The following is a 20,229-nucleotide window of genomic DNA, read 5'->3' as shown; positions in this document are numbered from 1 at the left end:
TTAAATTTAAATCAATTGTCTTCAAACATTTGCAATCTTCCTTCTAGACTGCTATCCTTTTGAATTTATCGAAATAAAAAAAAAAGACAAATCAATCCCTCAAAATTTCTGGTCCCCCGTGACGAATAAATTAAATCGAAAGTGATTCATTTTATATTCACCGTCAAAATCAATGGAGGCCCCTGACAAACTGTCAATATTACGTTTAAATGATATGGGATGAAAACATTCCATTTTAGACAATTTGATTAACATTTGATATGAAGAGATTTTATGGAATAACATTCTGAATAATAACATTCTAAACACACACATACATGCACACACACACTCACACACGCACACATGCACGCATATATATATTTTCATGATGCTGCCTTGTAATACATATATCCTCCTATAATTTTGATATATTTACTCTTTTTTTATGTATTATGTGTAATAATAACAAATTATTGAAATATCATATCAGATCTCAAAAGAGCTAATGATTTAAATAACTTAATAGCCTAATTTAGAATGAATAATATCTTTCTTAATAAAACCGTAGTATAAGGAACATGTACGTGTGTCCTAGTGAGGACTTGTTTCATTTCAATTGTCATCATTTGAGATAAGAGAGAGCGTTTTGTTTTGGGTTACACAATGAAAAGTTAGAATAACAATTGCTGATTAGTTCTGGAAATCCACTCGAGTTTTTCATCTTGTTTATGACATACGTCACTCATAATTATCTGATTGCAGTATGTTTCGATCATATAGATGTTTCTGTAACAGATTCGTCCCGTACGAGAACAAGACGAGTGATTTCGTATTGTTATGTGCATTGCTCTGATCACGTACACCCCTTTGAGAGAAAGATAAACATGTCCCGATTGCTTTCAAAACATTTTGCTGGGAAGACGTCACTTTCCTTCTAGAAATTTCTCCATGGTATCTAGCACTCAAAATGCTTTAATGACATCACCTCCCTGCTTCTCTTTTGTATCTCGTAACCAAAATGCTTTAATGACGTCATGTAATTGTTTCACGTGATGCTGGAATTCTGAAATCTATTCATTCTGGTTTCCGAGAACAATTAGTTTGGTTCCCTCTCTCTCTCTCGTTCTTAAAAAGAGATTACTTTTAACATAGTGTTTTGTGGTCACGTATTAGCGTTAACTTTTGAGATCTGAATTTAGTAAAATTATTTAATTTGTAACGGCGCCTGGTAAAGAAATGTGTTTAGTGAAATTAGCGCAGCTGCAAAGGGATTTTACAGAGGTCTTCACAAGTTTGTGTATGGTAATGTGAATTTTACTTATTGATACCATGGTATAATAAGTTAGGGAAATTTTGCCTAGGTGAAGTTATTAATGATAAATATTATGTGTATTTTTGTGTGTTTTTCTGTTTGCAATCTCTTCATATTTTCAAATTTTTTTATGTTTGTGATGTAACATTTATTTATGTAGCACTTTAAATATTTCTTTGTAATTTAAAATTGCATACTTGATTTAATTTTTCATTTATTAAGATTTTCTTTTCAAATCTTGATTGATTCTTGATAGTTTAAATTTTGCTTGATTAATTTAAATTCCTGATAAAGTTTTTGTGAATTAGTTTTGCTTCATAATTTAATTCAAGAATTAAGTTTTGTGTTATTTCAAGTAATAGTAAATTTTTCAGATTGTGAATTGTACTTATAAATTTTGAATTTAAAAATAAATTTTTATGTTTAATATTTTTAGAAAAAGTGTTTTATTTATTGACCACCAGTGAATAGAATTGATTGTATGTGCATAAGGCAAAGTGATAAACATGTTTTGTTCTTTTAGTTTTGCTAAAGTGAGTCAAGACCAGGGAAACAGTTAAAGTTGTGTGATGGAGTGATGCCCCTTTTTCTCTAGAATATTTCTTGTTTAATTGTTGATACCTCACACATATTCTGATAAATTTAGTTTGATTTTTCAAGTGATTAATAAGTTTTTGAAGGGATCACTATTACTTTAGAATACTCAGTCACAATTCTTATTGTTATGAGAGTTCAGGTATCTGGCTGAAGTGAGGTATATTTTTGAATTTAGAGATTAGTTGCATAATAACCAGGTACATGGTACGCATCGTGATATATAAATAATATACACACATATATATATATATATATATATATATATATATATATATATATATATATATATATATATATATATATATATATATATATATATATATATATACATACATACATACATACATACATGTGTGTGTGTGTGTGTGTGTGTGGCGTGTAAGTCTCTTGTCAGTAATCAAAAAATATATGTTTTTATACTGTAATGTATACTTAATTTACTGATTAAATTGTAATAAAAAAAAACACTGCATTAGTGTTGCGTGGTATTTAAAGTTTAAAATACGATGGATGGGGAAGAAGAGGACCATAAATAAATAATACCGTTGAGAGAAGAGAAGGTCGAAAAAATAATGGTAATTTTTATTAGTATAAATAATATAATTAGAAATAGTGGGTCACTTCCTAGTGAAAAATACCAGTAGTTTGTTATTTCGGAAAATATTGAATCAATCATAATAATTTAATGATTTATACTGAATAAATCCAAAATTATATCTTATGTGCGTGTGTGTGCGAGAGAGAGAGAGAGAGAGAGAGAGAGAGAGAGAGAGAGAGAGAGAGAATCAGCAAAGTATCAGTAAGATGAACGCTTAGACATCTTCCTACGACATACAGATATATTAAATAGTAATAATAAGTATTCTATGTACTCTTTAACCATTTGAAATAAGGTAATTGATGTGCTAGGATCTCAAGGAGGAACTGGGTGAAACCTCACAGTTGCATTGAGAAGTAATAGCTAGAGATGTTTGACAGGAATATTAAAGAAAAGAAGCAGAAATGGAGGTCAAGTAAAAGGTCAAACAATTGGTGTAACTAGGGACTGAAAGGATGCTGCTCACAGCCTTCACAGCACCACGGGAGGTGCACTGAGGGCACTATTCTCTTAGGGGACATGAGACTGCTTTTCAGATAACCAAGGCACAGCGACTGGAATAAACACAGGTAGACAAACAGACGAATCGGATAAATGCTAGCCGTGGTTAAAAATGCTCTGGCATGGAAAAAGCAGTTAAGGACTTACAAATTCATTTACAAATTGTTTCTCCACCCTTTGGAAAACATGAGAAAGCTAAACGATTTTTTAGGTTTCTTTGATACTGACATTCTAACCTGATATTCTCAATCATGCAATTTTGCACGAGAGAGAGAGAGAGAGAGAGAGAGAGAGAGAGAGAGAGAGAGAGAGAGAGAGAGAGAGAGATCCAGTCTTCCTGTATCCTGTAATAGCAGTTTTTCTTATTTTACAATTTTCTTTCTCATGAACGCGATAATTGATTTACTAAACCAATGCTGGATTCATAAATGAAAAGCAATTAATAATAAATTATAGGATTGAAAAGTGATTTGCCAAGATATGAAAAAAAAAATTTAAGTTATTAATCACATTTGATCTTTGATCATTCCACTCCTCCTCGAAGTTTAACATAAAACATGCAATCTCGCTATTGACTCCCCATTGAATTTTTCTTTGTGAACTTATTTAACTGGGATGGGATATCAATTCTGTTAAGATTAAAAAAAATCGCAGTAATTGCTTATAAATGCTCACTTAATGGTAGCAAATTGGAAGTAAGTTATAAACCATCAATAAAAGTAAACTGAAAAATTAGAATAAATTTAAATTAACCATTAACTATGAGAATCTTTACAATTATCATATTAGCTTTCCCATTGCAGAAATTGTTTAGTAAATGAAATAAATTAACGATCACTTTTATATATTTAGGCTAATTAGAGATGAAAACATAATGAAAAGGGAAGTAAATGATGAATTCTGGGAGTGAGGAGAAATTTCACGACGAAGTGACCTCAGTAGTCAGATAGAGCTTGAATGGTAAGTTCCATATGTACCCAATATGAAATAAATAGCCAAATATGTCCTCATTAAATTATGCCAAAAATTAGGGTACAGGTGATTGCAATGGGAGATGCCTGAACTATGTTGTATGTCATCTTGAAAAATCAGTGCAAAGTGTAACAAATACCGGTAAAATAATGGTTCTTTTATTCGTATCCAAGAATTGTATCTGATTCCTTGAATGTCAATTAAATGCTTTAATACTCTGCATAGGAATATCAATCACCCACTGGATAAAAAGAATGCATCCACTGCCAGAATATTGTTTGGTTAAAACATTTAGCAGTGTCCATTTCAAAAATAATTTTTGTTCACTAAAATTCTTTCTAATGCTTCCTAATAAGTTCCATTTTCATCCATGTGCACATTTCAATCATTGTCCTGGAATGCTAATCCTTAAGTACTTAATTAAGAGGATTTTCTGAAATTACCTAAATAATTTTTCCTCTGAATTCTGAAGTTTATTGAAATTTTAGGTAGCTAAAGGAAAATTACTATAAAAAAAAACAGAAGACGATTATTGGATAGTGATGAATATGAAGTTGTAAGCGGAACGGGGCTACACGGTGAGGAAAAGAAGTATTGTAGGTATTGAATCATGGAAGGGTTAACTAGACTGTGCACTAGGAGATCTGGAAAGGAAATGAAAGTTGTTTTAAATTAGAGATTTTTATGTGAAATGGGAAATTGTAAATTAATTGACGAAACATCTGAATGGAAGGAGACTGATATTACAATGATCGGTATTGTAGAACACAACAGAGTAAAAAAAAAATACATTATGTTTTTCAAATGTCTCCTCCCATTAGTGGGACAGGGTCGTTATTAAACTTCAAGTGGTGCACTGCAGGCATTAAAATAGGGTGCTTGCAATGCCCCATCGTCCTGCTAGTGTACTCACTTTTTTAGCTTTTTGCTTTACTTCCGTTCCCGCTTCTTTTCTTCAGTCTTGCTGTCCAACACCTCGAACTATCACTTCTTAGTGAAACTGCGTGGTTTTCTCCAGGTTCTACTTTTAGATCGATGTGTTTCATCTTTATTTTCTCGTGTTTGTTATCTTGCTGTCCAACAATTCTAACACTCTCTTTTCACTGCCTTAATCTTTGAAAGGCAGTCTAAATTTTATAGAACTAGATTAGATGTCTCCTGTGGGAACGGGAATTATCAAGCAACATAAAATTATCCCCCTGTTTTCTATGAAGGAGGACGTAAATTTTGAAACTGGACGGTATAATCAAATCTTATGAGTTACTGTCCACATGGGAAGATTTTAGGGAGACCTGACTTTGTTGGCAAGACAACTGTCAGGGGACGTAAAATCAGTCATAATATTCTTTCTTCTCTCGACGGTAAATATTGGAGGTTTTGGAAATACTTTTATCGCAATCGTCACAGCTGCTGTTTGGGGCAGAGCCAAGTTATAACGAAAATACCACATAAACTCGTTATCTCCTCTGTTCAAAGACTCCCGGTCGTCCCACGGCCCCACCCCTTTTTATGAGGGGGATATATACCACACGGCAACATCATATTTTCCAAATATCTTCTGTTCTGAATCTTGACCAAACAAAACATCTAAAACAGCCAGATTTTCTACGCAAAATGAGGGGTGTAAATCTGTATAAAAATGCCGGAAAGGAGCATTCCCTTTCACATTATCAAAATGAATTTTCCCAACATAAATTAGTTAATTCTAGCTGTTCGTTACTTTATTAATATTGGATATTATACATGAAAGTCCACTAACGGGGATAATCGAAAGAAAATTAGATTATAACATAGTAACTAACTTTATATGTTTCAATTTAATTAAAAGTGTTCCCCAATTAAGTTTATGAAAATTGTTGAAACCAGCAATAAGCCTGGAACAATAGGTAATGCTTTTTTGTTTCCTTAGTAATCAAATTATGATACACGAACGTAAGACTTACCTAATTTCATAAACATTTTCTGCAAAAAGACCTTGAAAGTCCTCACCGAAATCAATTATTATTACTGTATACAAGATTAACATTTGGAAAAGTTCCAGTAAAATTAATCTTGAATAAACGTAGAAGGTGAGAATAACAAGTCACCTGTGCTGATACAAACGAGCGTAATTCCATAAAAAATGGTCTCAGTACAATAAAATACTTTTCCAAAGTGGTCTGGACTGTTAATTAGCGTAATTCAATATCAGAATGATGTTCATGCAATGAATTCACTTTCCCGAGTTCCAGATGTAAGAAAAAAACTTTCCAGGAGAGGGAGAACACATATGGAAAAATAAGGGTCAAATTCATTGTCAGATAATTAGAATTGACATTATGAATCTCTTTTACGTGACCATTTTATTCTATTTTATAAAAAAAAAAAAAACGAACCCATATGCTGTTACATCACGATAACCGAATTCAACCTGAAGCGAGCCAATGGGCAGAGCGATAGTACATTAAAAGCTCTTTGGCAGAAAATTAATGAATAATATATTGTGTGATTTAAGAACCACCAAGAATCTCATTAAGTATCGATGAATTATTCATTATCACTGAAACATTATAATTTATTATATTTTTATAGATTCAGTCGTGTATTTATAGCTTTTCACATAGCCGTTTTAAGCGTTAAAAAATTGTTGTCTTATTTATGATTTAGTTAACGTTTTGGTAACTTTCAAAATCATATGAAATGTTTCAGTTGTCATTTTAGCTTTATTCTGCGCAAATTTTTTTTTTTTTTTTAGCTCTTTGTCATAATCTTCAATGCGATAGCTATCTAAATGCTTACCAATTAAGAAAAACATCTTTTGAAAGACATGTATATTGTACATTCTTTTGAAATAACAAAGTGGTGAAAATAACTATGATTTTCTTGAGAGAGAGAGAGAGTTTGATTAACTTCAAAGGAGTTTGGCTCTTGATATTACCTTACCAGAAATGATCAACTATATACTACAGAAGTACAGAATATTATTAACAATATTCTCAAATTCTATATGTGATGTTAACGACGACAGAAAAATGTTGTTTTATACTTGCTAACTCTTCACATTTTCTGTGGGTATTAAACTCAATTTTGATGTTTCCTGCCAACAGAATAGTGATAAGATGGCTCAGAGTACTTCGTTATGAATTACTGTAATGAACAACATATGCCATGTAGATGTCGCCATCCCTTGAATCTATTTAACTTTCTTTATGCTGCCGTTCCTGCAATTCCTATATTTTCTTCAATTTTTATGGTAAGTACTGATAGATTTCTGTAATAAAATTGTGTGTAAGAAAGCCATTGCTAAAAGAGATACCTAACTCCCTCGTTATATTTCTTAAATTAATTCATATTTATTTTATATTTGAATATGTATTATTCATTATTTATTATCTGAATAATGTAGAATTGCAATTAATACCCAAAATTATAAGGCAAGCTATTCTATCTTTACAGGATATTCAAAATGAGGCTATTGTTAACATCAGTATGGGCTCTATCGTAACTGGCAAATGAAATCGTAAGTCTAATATCCTTATAATGGCTATTGTCGTGGATGATTTTACATTTATGCAACTGATTAGTTCGACAGGAAAGTAAAAATTACAATGAGCATGTTATAGGAATTATTAATTCAATTAACGCCTGCGATCTCGAGCAAAGAAATGAGCTAAATCCACGAGTTGCAAACAAAAATGGATTTACATTCCTAGTATTTTCTTACATTATGGAAAGGGATTTTTCAAAGCGTTTACCCAATTTAAATTGTAGAAAAATATAATAGAAGTTTTACAAAATTCAATAGACTTGGCAATACACAATAAAGTTAGTATTATAAGCTTCATCTCTGAACACTTACTGAAATCGCCTCCCAGTATTATACCACTTCTTTGAATATTTACTCATTCTTGAATTAAAATTTTACTTTCATGTTTTCACGCAGTCATTGATAAGGGAATTTTATTTGGTAAAGGGGCACGATTTACATATTCCTGTAAATAGTTTAAAATAAATATAAGAATGATTATTGTGGCTATCCAAAAATCACACTAGTTGAGAATAGAATAAATTCCTGAAAAAAATGTTGTTATATATTCTGGTCTTTGATTTAAACTTTTGATTAAAATTATAATACTCTTTTGTATACTATCCTAAAGTCACCTTTACTTTCATTTTTTTATATATATTATAGTCATCCTGGACTGGGCCGTTCCTTCGAACGTATGAAGTAAACATTCGCTTTTTGCCAAAAATACTTTTCCTGCTTAAATTCTATATTTGAATTATGATGGATATCTTTCCATTTTTATCTATATAAATCTTAATGGTTTCCATATAAAAAAAAAAAAACACGACGAACGAGGAACAGAACAGTTTAACAAACCTTCTACGATTAAGAACCGTTTAATTGTAGAAGCTCCATTGAACTAAAGGCCTGATTATTGGTGATTCTGTTTGAAAATCTCGTAAAAGAAAATCGAAGAAAAAATTTTCTTTACTAGATACTCCATTTTATTCTTCATTTATTTAAGAATTGATTAGTTTACTGAACTGTGATACTGTATTTGAAGAAATTCTGCTTAGTTCCATACAAAGTTATGAAGAAAAAAAATGGGGAATGTCGCAATTTATGTCCTGGATTAAGGTTTCTTATATAAATTTTTCGTTCAAACAACCTAAATCGAAACAGGAAATGAAAGAAGAAAGCTCTAAACGTTCTATGGAGTTTGCGTGTCTTGAAAAAAAAAAAAAAAAAAAAGATTGTGTAAAGGAACAGCAAAAGCAAATTATTACATTTTTACTCAGAGTATCTCAGTGAATGTAATGCTTTACAATATTCACATAAACTGTTCAGTATTTATGAAATCAAAATACTAAAGTGATGAGACATATGAGTGAAAAAAAAAAACGTGTAAATATGCCTTTGCGATGCGACTCAATACTGGTGAAAGTCAAATGTCACAGAATATGAGATCAAGAAAAATCGTCCTCTTTTTTTTCGAAAATATGTTGACAATTTTATCGTTGTGGCGCACAAGAAAAAAGAGAACATCGAATTTAAATCAAATATTTTTTCCGTCACTCAGCTTTGAAAAGAAAAACGAGGTGCCGTTTGAATATTTGTTTCTACTCGTAAAGCCCTGTAAATATTTAAACTTTTATAAAGACCACTTGATAAGGGGACGGGGACATAGTGAAGAATGGGATTATTTATTTATCACGTAAAATGGTTTTCATGGTCATTAAAATATAAACGATGGAACGGTACTAAAAATCATAATGTTTACATCCTATTAGGAAGGGCTCAGAATAAGCACCTTGAAATGAGATTGAATTTATTGCTCTGATATAATAATGGTCGAAATTTACTAAATCACGAAAGTGAGATTTATATATGAAAGTGTTTTATGAAGGGAACACATAAAAAGCGAAAATATTTTGAACTTGATGAAAATTTAATCTATTACCAGCAGTCATTTGGTTCCAGTGACGGTGCATACGGTATTCCTAATAATAAGTTCACTAACTCGAACAATGTATTAGGATAACATTTATCGCTTACTTTCTAATTAATAACAACAAATTCCTACAAAAGGTTCATTGAAGAATAGTTTCAGGTCTGAAGGGGAGTAACGAAGCCTGAGGCTACAGGTAAACAAAAACTGGCCATTCATTCAAAATAAGATTTTCTGAATAAAGGTAAAGTTTTGATTCCGAATGAAAATTTCAGAATGAAGGTTTGATCTAATAATAATGATACGATCATAAATTATAGATCATAATTCGATGTTGATAAATAAAGAGACTAATTTATATCAAGCATGAAACAAAAAGACAAATAAATAAAAACTCTGTCAAATTAACACGTTAAGAATTGCCGAGCTAAAAAATGTATTTATAGCACAACCCACATTATAGAATATTAGGAAAACATAAATTAGCTTACATTGGCATAACCCTGAATTTCAAGGTTAATGTGAATAATTTGCTAAAGATCACTGTCATTTTCGAGGTACCCTTTTCACTTTTTGATGCATCAAATATGTAACTTTAATGACTATCCTGTCTCTCTTACTTCAGTGGATTAACTAATAAATAATTTTAGATTAGAGATTAGGATACAGAGCTTCCTTCATATTTATAGATAAGCCTCGAATCTTTATGGCAACAATTCATTTCATGAATGAGTGTCTCTCTCTCTCTCTCTCTCTCTCTCTCTCTCTCTCTCTCTCTCTCTCTATATATATAGGGAAATAACAGACGTGTATGTAAATATATGTATAATCTTATATATAGCCCCAGGATATATATGTTAATTTATGTAGAAGGGTTCAGGAATTATATATTTTGAACAAGTGTTGAAGAGGAGATATATTTTGGTGGAATGTTTACTAAAGGTAATGTGGTGAATACTAAGTTTTGTTAATATTCTTGGTAAAAGAGAATTATTGTGTTTGAATAAGCTTTAAAAAGAAGTGAGTCTGACTTTTCTTTTTATAAGAAAAATTATATAAAAGATTGATGTAATTTTTAAACACATTATTGGTGATTGTGGCGTGTTCATTTTTGTGTGTCGCATTCTTATATGTCTGTGCTATCATATCATTGTGATTTTATTGTTGACGTGTTTTGCTGGTAATTTCTTAGCATTTTGTTAGTGCCTACCTGTTATAGGGATTTTTGGAGAATGTTATGTGGATTTCAATCAGTAATATTTTGGTGACTGTTTGTAATTCTTGAATCAGGTAAATATTTGGCACTTAAGTAATAGTTAATAGTTAGATTCTTATATAATCAGATTGTTTTCTTGATAAAGCAAAAGTTTTGTGAATTAAACTTGATTAAGAGATACTTAAATCTTACACTGTTTTCCATTAATGGTAAATATTTTGGGATTGTAAACTTTACATATAACTTTTGAACTTAGAAATAAACCTGTTTGTTTAAAGTTTTTAAAACATAGCGTTTCATTTTGATTACCAGTACTTACAGACATTAATGAGTGCGTATAAGGTAAGTGATATTCCTGTTTGTTCACCTAAGACTTATCTAGGCAAAATAGAACCAGAGAGACAGCTACAGTGCTGGTTGAAGTGAGACTCATATTCCACTAATCTGGATATAACTTAATAATTGTTACCTCATCCATAACTTGATAAAGTTACATTGATTTTCTCCAGTGATAAGTAATGGTTTGGGATCATTATACCTTTAGAGATTCAGTCGAAGCTTTGTTATTGAGGTTTCAAGTATCCGGTCGATGTGAGGTAACTTTTTGGTATTATCATTTGTACAACAGATTTGTTGGCCTATTTGTGTAATCGCAAACCAGGTGCTTGAGCCTGAATAGTCCATATTACATATTTATATATATTGTTGTTTATATATATATATCAGAATATCATATATATGCTATATATATATATATATATATATAAAATATTTTATCCATTGTTTGTGTGTGTGTTTTCATATATATGATAGGTATATATATATATATATATATATATATATATATATACATATATGATATATATATATATATATATATATATATATATATATATGTTATATATATATGATATATATATATATATATATATATCAGTATCCGTTATATATATATTATATATATATATATATATATATATATATATATATATATATATATAATATATATATATAAATAAGTCCTCACAACAAAATGAAAGGAATTGGTACCAAATTATATACTTCATCCTGGGGGACCATTGAAATAAATTACAAATATATATATATATATATATATATTATATATATATATATATATATATATATATATATATATATATATATATATATATATATATATATATATATATATGAATATATCTGTGTGTAATAATATAAATGATCGCCCAATAAGCTCTTGGCCTTCATCAGAAAAATGTAATCGGAGGAATAACATCATTTTTCTAAATAATCTCTGAAACCAGAGTACTATATAATCTCTAATTTGTAATCACTAGGTCTACAGAAGTTGAGACTTTGCTATCCCGTCGGGAACAAGATTGAATCCGCGTCCCTGCTTACGCCTTCACAGAATGGATGACTTCATTATTGTTCCCAAACTATTCAACATGCAGGAAGGACTTAAGTTTAGAGAGCGAGATGGTTGGCCTGAGGTGATGGGTCTGGTGATTATCTGCCCTCGGGTAACGATTCCAATTTTCTCTGCGTTTTGTTTTGATCGCTTTTTCAGAATTCAGAAATGTGATGAGCCATAGTCCATATTACTGAGTTTGTACCTTTCTGAAGTTGTTTATTAGGATGACACTCTCAGAATCTCAAAGTATCTGCTTTGTCAATAGGCCCAGTTGCTAGACATTATTGGAAAACCTATTTTCGTCCATTGCTTGCTCCAGTTGTTTGTTTTCCGAAACTAAAGGTAAATAAATACCAGCTGACGATATCACTGAAGACAGTCGTGACCGAAGGAAGCTCATATTGCTCACCCCTCAAAGACTTCCTTTTAGATACTTGACATTCCTGGGAAATCGGTAATCTATATGTATCCGTTCGTGTTGGGATTTCTCACACAATAACGGATCTGTTATCAGGAAACTGAGCCTCAAAGTTACCTGTGAACAAAGGATGGAATTTAAGCGACAAAATGGAAAATCCTAACCGCTGGAAATATAATACGCACAAATAAAGACAAACTTTATTTTAAAGGACTTCACTGAACGAATACTACCAGAGCGGTAAAAGCAACGAAAATTCGTTGCATCTGGAGAGACATAAATTTAAATACGTTAAATAATACAAAGATGAAAACTGTCAAATAAGAAAATGGATAATGTTTTCGTTCCTTTGCCTGAAATAAAATAGCGTGATGTGAATTCAACACAAACAATGGGAGAATTTTATTGTTCTCGCCGAAATAAAAGGGATTGAATAGTTCCGTCCCATTAAAATAATTAAATCAATAATAACTATTGTTAAATCCTTTGTTTTACCAACGGAAGGTGCAAGGCATATGTGTTCGTGTGTCTATGTGTGTGAGAGAGATAGAGACAGAGAGAGAGAGAGAGAGAGAGAGAGAAAATATTATATATATAATATATATATATATATATATATATATATATATATATATATATATATATATATATATATATATATATATATATATATATATATATATATATATATATATATATCATATCATAGTTTATCAACATTTTAATCTTTACAGAAGGACAAAAAAAGAGGTGAGTTAGGTAAAACCCAGTTATATATTTTGGTGAATATAAATAATTACAGAAGAATATAGAATTCACATTCGTCAACAGTTACAGGCACAACAAAAGCAAAAGCACAGAAAGTTAGTAATAAAACCAACGATACATAATAAGAGAATGCACTCACCATGTACAAACATACACATAGGCATCAGTTTACGATAGAAAAAGAACTTAAGAAAGAAAGGTATTTATGCAATCTGCCAATACTGAAATAAGAACGATTTTAATTGAGAAAACGTTGGCGGATGCATAAAATTCTTACACCCTTCTAAATTGTGTATCATGGATAATTCTTGATAATGGTCTCCCCAGCTGTGTGGGGTCTTTTTGCAAAACACGGGAAAAAAATTCTTCATCATGACCTGGCGTCTGTTTGCGAAAAGAGGGTTTCCTTCAAGATTATTATTATCAAATTATTATTATTATTATTATTATTATTATTTTTTATTAAATCTTTTATGAACAAAGAATGCAATTCCTCTCCCTTTTCCTAAAACATGGTTATGATAACCATGTTTTTTCACGTCTCCTGTAAACTTTTATACTTTAAGATAGCTAATTTTTTTTATTTCTGTTCAATTAAGATATCAACTCAGTTATGGAATGTTTAATTCATTTGCATTCACTGAAAGTCTAAACAACGCAAAAATATCTGAAAAACAATGTTATATATTACTGGTGGCATGCCGAATAAGGGCTACTTTTATTCACTTCCAAATATTTACTGAAAGACTAATAACAAACCAATACATGAAGATCCAAGGTATTAAGAAATTTGGCTTTTTATCCGTGACAGGAGCCTCGGATGACGTTACGACATTGTCACGAAAGCAAAACAGTGACAGATATCACTGTATTCAGTCGTGTTTATAATGATATTATACATTATTGCTCAACTTATTTTCCTAATCATTAGCTATAGAGATATTTTGATATATAGCTTAGAATTATCTATAGAGAAAACAAGAAAAAAAAAGTTTTTCTGTTAAATTGAGTTTACGAAATTATTTTATTCCCGAAAAATCGTGCAGACAATATCAAAATATTTTTTTATATATTATTGATTTTCTCTCTATTTTTTTGTACGCAAATCTTTTTCTGAACAAAGAATTTAATAGCAGGCACAAAGTTTCCCAGTAATTTTGATATGTTAACGTTATTTATATAAACTTATATATTAACGTGATATGTTAATATGTCATTTATATAAATTTATCATTCTTAGTCCATGAAATATAATGTAATTTGAGTCCCCGTAAAAAGCGTAGAGGTTCCTGCATTTATTTCAGAAAATGGCATCATAAATGTCAGTTAAAGAGCATTTATAATCATTTAATCGAATGACTGTAAATCTTACAAAGCTATCTAACTCAAAGCGATTTTATTCTGCCCTTGTAGTTTTCTGTAAAATAAAACTATTGAGATGGTTTTTTGTCTGTCCGTCCGCCCTCAGATCTTAAAACCTACTGAGGCTAGAGGGCTGCAAAGTGGTATGTTGATCACCCACCCTCCAATCATCAAGCATACCAAATTGCAGGCTCTGGCCTCAGTAGTTCTTATCTTATTTAAGGTTAAAGTTAGCCATGATCGTGCGTGTGGCATCGCAATAGGTGCAAACAACACAGGTCTACCAACGGACCGTGGCTGAAAGTTTCATGGGCCACAGCTAAGAGTTTCATGGGCAGTGGCTGAGAGTTTCATACATCATTATACGCTGTAAAGAAAACTTGATTGCGCCGAAGAAACATCGGCGCATTTTTTACTTGTTTATTAATGAAATGCATGAAATGTTACCTGTGAATATAAGTCAAAATATTCTAAGAATTATTTTTTATTATATTTCACTAAACTTGCAGCTCTGCTTTTTCACAAAAAGAGATTCACATTAATCCATTTACCAGAAAAAAGAAAATATACATTTGTTCAAAGATGCGATTTTTTTTAGAAAATAAAAAAGATAAACAGGAATGAAATATTGTCGCCTCGGCTACAGAGTTTCGCATAACTGTCATTTTATTGGCTTTGGCCCTGCATTCGGTGCCCTGACCCTTTTCGAAGAACTGTGAAAGTTGTGAACAATGATCTATCACTATTTAGGTAATTTTAAAAAATGTACTTTTATTATTATTATTATTATTATTATTATTATTATTATTATTATTATTATTATTATTATTATTATTATTATTATGCTGTTTCCACGACATTCAATTTGCGTAGAGTCTTCTCTATTCGTCATACAATATTTTTTTCGTCACCAATATAGTTGGTATATCAAGTTCCCTAAGGGCATATAAAGGTTTGTTGTCTTAGGTTTATTTTAAGTAATTTTATTTTGCGACCACAAGTGCGCTGTCGACACGTTAGAGGAAATAAATCTAAGACAACACAAATCTTTATATGTCCTTAGGAAACTTGATAAACCAGCTACATGCTGATGAATAGAAGATTGTAAGACGAATAGAGAAGACTCTACCTATACAAATTCAATGCCGTGGAAACAGCCATAATTTTTAACGATACTGCCCTCAGAGGTCTCCTCCCTAATTATTATTATTATTATTATTATTATTATTATTATTATTATTATTATTATTATTATTATTATTATTATTACTAATAATAATAATAATAATAATAATAATAATAATAATAATAATAATAATAATAATAATAATAATAATAATAATAAAATCCAAAGACTGAGGAAGGCCAAGGTCTATAAGCATCATCAAATATAAAGCTTGAGAATATTGGATGTACGATTGTAACTGCATATAAGTCAACTAAATGAAATGACCAAGTTGTCACAGATAACAGCATGGATACTCGACTCGATTAATCAATCAAACAGATTTGGAAGCAAAGATGAAAGGAAATGAGTCATCAGCACCGGAAAACGATGAAAGAAAATTCCTTTAATATCTAAGAAATGGAGCGTCAAATAAAGTTTTATACGTGATTTAATCTTTTCTTGTTATATCTTCTTAGTTAAAGTATTCCCTTTTATTATTCTACGTCTTTTCCTTCATTATATTCATTCTTCCTCATCGTCATCATCATTTTCTGTTGTATCCTATTATTTTCAACTTATCCTCCTTATTAAAGCTATATCGCTGTTTTTTCCACTTCAGCACAACTGCTCTGAAATGGCTTAGCAAACATCTTGAGGTATAATTGACGCCATTACATTGCCTCCTTTTTCAATCTTTATTTTTCAATGCTCCTCCATCGATTACTTCATCCTCTTTCCAGCCGATCATCATACATTATTAAATAACTTTCAGCACAGTCTTAAATAACTTTCAGCAAAGTCTTCTCTTCTTAACTGGAAAGTTGCTGTCCACTTTGACGAGTCAGTGTTGTCTTTCTTCTCTTGTAATATATTTATGGGACCTGAAAGAACTTCTGCAAGATGGAGATCGTCGCCCTTTTAGCCATCAGGAAGTGATCATGACAAAGAGCTTTGGTTTCGCGATGCAGTGGAAAAACCCTACACAGTTGGGAGACCATCTACTCTCAAGAATTGCTCATGATGTAAAGGCGATTTCACAATTTTGAAAGTTGTAATAACTTTATGCATGGATCAGCGTTTACACATTTAAAATTGTTCTTCTATTGGTAAAGAATGAATGCCTTTATATGTAAAGTTCGTTTCTATCCAGAATTGATGTCTATGTGTACGTTTGTGCTTGTTTTTGTTTTGCAATTGGTTTGTGAATATACTAATTACATATCGTTGTTTATAACAATGACTTTCTATGCGTTTGCTTTTGTTGTGCCTGCAACTGGTAGGGCACGTAGTGGGAGGTCACTCTGACCGCCCACCCCCCCTTTCAAGGATTTAATAAGACTAAGATTTTTACATGCTTATAAAGTGTCTTCTAACATGTTCGGCATGTTAGCATTGAACAAAAGTGGCACTATTTTGATTTTCCGTGTGTAAAGAGTAGCCTTCCAAAACCAGCTACAGAATCCAATATGCGTCAGTACCAAAACTTACGAACAATAACATGATAAAAAATGGCGTTCTATTTACACAAATGAGCTATGGTGTGATTCAGAACGAATAATCTTGTATCTTTTTGACCACCGATAAAAAGAAATGGGACATTTCATAAAAAAAAAAAAAATGGAAATAATATTTAGAATCTTAACAGTCACCAAAAACAGGTCTGACATGTTACAACATACTAACAATGAAAAAGAATAGCACCCCTTGGCCTTGGCCTTTCTTAGTGCAAAAGTGACCTTCAAAAACTAATTGTAATAGCTAATACCCCCCACGGTCAGCATTTATGAACAATAATATAACTCAAAAAGCGTTCTATTTACAAAGGCAAAATAAAGTATGATTTTGAATAATTTTTTTAGCCAAATAATTTACAATCGTTAAACTTTTTTGACAATTAGTATTAAATTCAGAAAGAGGATATCAAATTTGCATGAATGAAGTATAAAATGGTATTATAAGTCACCAAAAGAGAAATAATCATATTACTAAAGAATTTAAAGAAACTCATTTTAGAAAAAAATAAGGCATTTGAATTTATAAGTCATTATCTAAATCACTTGAAGAATATTCACATTCTTCATCTATTAGTTCATTTTCTTCATGCCTGACCTCCGATTGCTCCTCCTCTATTATTTCTGGGTCAATGTCAATAAGCGTCTTTGGAAAAATGGGTCCTTCACACCAGATAGGCGCAGAACTACTAGTTCCTGGATTCTTTGTCCAACCGTGATCATTCAACATTGGCAAACTAGTTATTCTTTCATATATGACCGTTTCGATTCACATGCTCCATAGTTTGCACTATTTTTTCATTCTTATCACCAACCATTTTTCGAAGCAGAAGTGCTCGCAACTTGTTTACATCTTTGACTCTGGCGAAAGATTGAATCATTAACTATCTATCCCATAGTTGCTAGCTCTCTTATAGAATTTACTAAGTTTGAGAGTATCCATGATAACATAATGTGTTAAATGAAATGTTATAAATTAGTTAGAAATTATTCAGATGAGTATTATATTCAGACATCAAGGACAAACAAATACTTAAGGTCCTTCCTTACCTTGGGTAGCTATACACCACACATGTGAAACGTTTCAGCTCTTCTGCCAGTTTTGTATCAACCTCCAAGATTTCACCAAGTCTCTTGAATACATCGTGGTATTTAAGCATTTGCTGTAATTTTTTAAATGGCGTTACTTTTCGTTTGCCTCATAATGCACTCGTGCAATCCTTGCAAGTTTGGTTATATTGATGAGCCTTCTATTGGCGCCACTTCCAGTATCAAACAATACTGTCAGTGGCTTCAGCTTGAATGCATAATGTAGAATTATGAAAAACAAATCGCTATCTGGACTCTGCACCGATGCGTATGGGAAATTATTCTCTTTAGCATGAAATAAGTAAAGAACAGTTCTGCTATCAGTTTCCTCCTGAGATGACTCCATAGCAGCTATTTCCTCTTGCTGAACCACATGACTATCATGAGATTTCAGACTGCAAACCTTCCCATCACCTATGATGACTATGTTCTTTCCCTTCAGTCTACTCGCAGCATCATCAATTTTCCAAACTTTGAACATAATTCTGAACAACTGGCTTTATTGTCGTCGTTCTCCAAAAATAGCCTAATATCTGGAGGAGTTCTCATGTTCATCCCCTCTAGAATGAGCTTTCCATTAGATCCACGTCGTCTTCTGTCATGGCTATTCGGTGAATTCTTGTAAGTACATGTCAGTTGAAAAGATGACTTTTTTTTTTTTTTTTACTAAGATGGTCAAGTATTCTAAGGCAGGTGTCTTTAAATGTAGGTGGAATATCCTTTAGCGAATGAAGCATTGCATTACCAACTATAATGCAAAGAACTTTCATCATTTGGCAATTAGCAAGGATCTCCATCACTTGACAAATAATTCACTAAAGCTGCTTTATTTGTTTTGAAAAGAAACCCATCTGGGGTCCCAGTGGCAGGAGGAAATGGCAGTGATAGAATATGCCATGAGTTCCTCGAGGCTGAATTGTGAGGATAGTTGTTGAGACTTAATCAGTATCTGGAAAACAATGCCACCGTGTTCTTGACATTTTCTTGCATTACATTGTGACGTGGTCGGTTTACTTGCTTGTTTGTTTTTTTTCCATGGTCTTAAGTTTTAACCTAGGCACTCTGGCAAAGAAATTAATGTGCTCACTATGTTCACCTTCCATTAGTCTTTCTTGCATGAAAGCAATTTTGGCTTCTTTCCCATCTTCTCTGACTGTAAGACATCCTTTTCAATGTCAGGAGGAACACATGCACCAGAAGAGATATTACAGAGTTTATCTTTGTCAACCATGTTGAATGGGTTGAGCCATCTCTGAATAGTATCAAGTGTTCTTTGCACTGCATCCACATTTCGCTTGATTTCAGATTCACATAGCTCTCTGTGCTTTCCATTTTTTATACTGTCCTCATCCCAAATCATTCCAACCATCTCGAGAGTGGCTTCATAGTGCTTGGTACGTTCTGATGCAGTCCTTATCCATCTTTGATAGGCACCATAATTGTGGAGTATGCCTGAGAGTCCTGCACCTCCGCCATCTCCTCTAGATTTGGCAAATTTTATAAAGGTCCTCTCCATTGTTTTGTCAACAGCACACAGATTTACTGGAATAAGAGACCTTGCAACAGATATAACTCCCTTCCTTGAAAGCTCACTTGCACGTGGATGTGATTCCTTAACGGATAACAAAAAACAGTAAAACCAAGAAAGGTAGCGAGCACAATTCTGTCCACCAAATGAGAGAGAGAGAAAAAAAAAAACACACACAAATCTGCCATGTCCACCAGTGTACTGTGAAAAATAGGCGGGCTATTAGTTTTGACTGCATATATAACGAGAAAAACTAATCAAGAATTATCCAAGAAGGACATCCAGAATTGAGTAGTTTTCCCAAGTAAACTGTTTCTCACCTCTTCTTGAAATGCTATGTATTTTTCCAGCTACTCTG

Source organism: Macrobrachium rosenbergii, chromosome 54 (genome assembly GCF_040412425.1).
Source record: "Macrobrachium rosenbergii isolate ZJJX-2024 chromosome 54, ASM4041242v1, whole genome shotgun sequence".
Lineage (NCBI taxonomy): Eukaryota > Metazoa > Arthropoda > Malacostraca > Decapoda > Palaemonidae > Macrobrachium > Macrobrachium rosenbergii.
The sequence above is the reverse complement of the archived record's forward strand: the minus strand, read 5'-3'. Positions refer to the sequence as shown.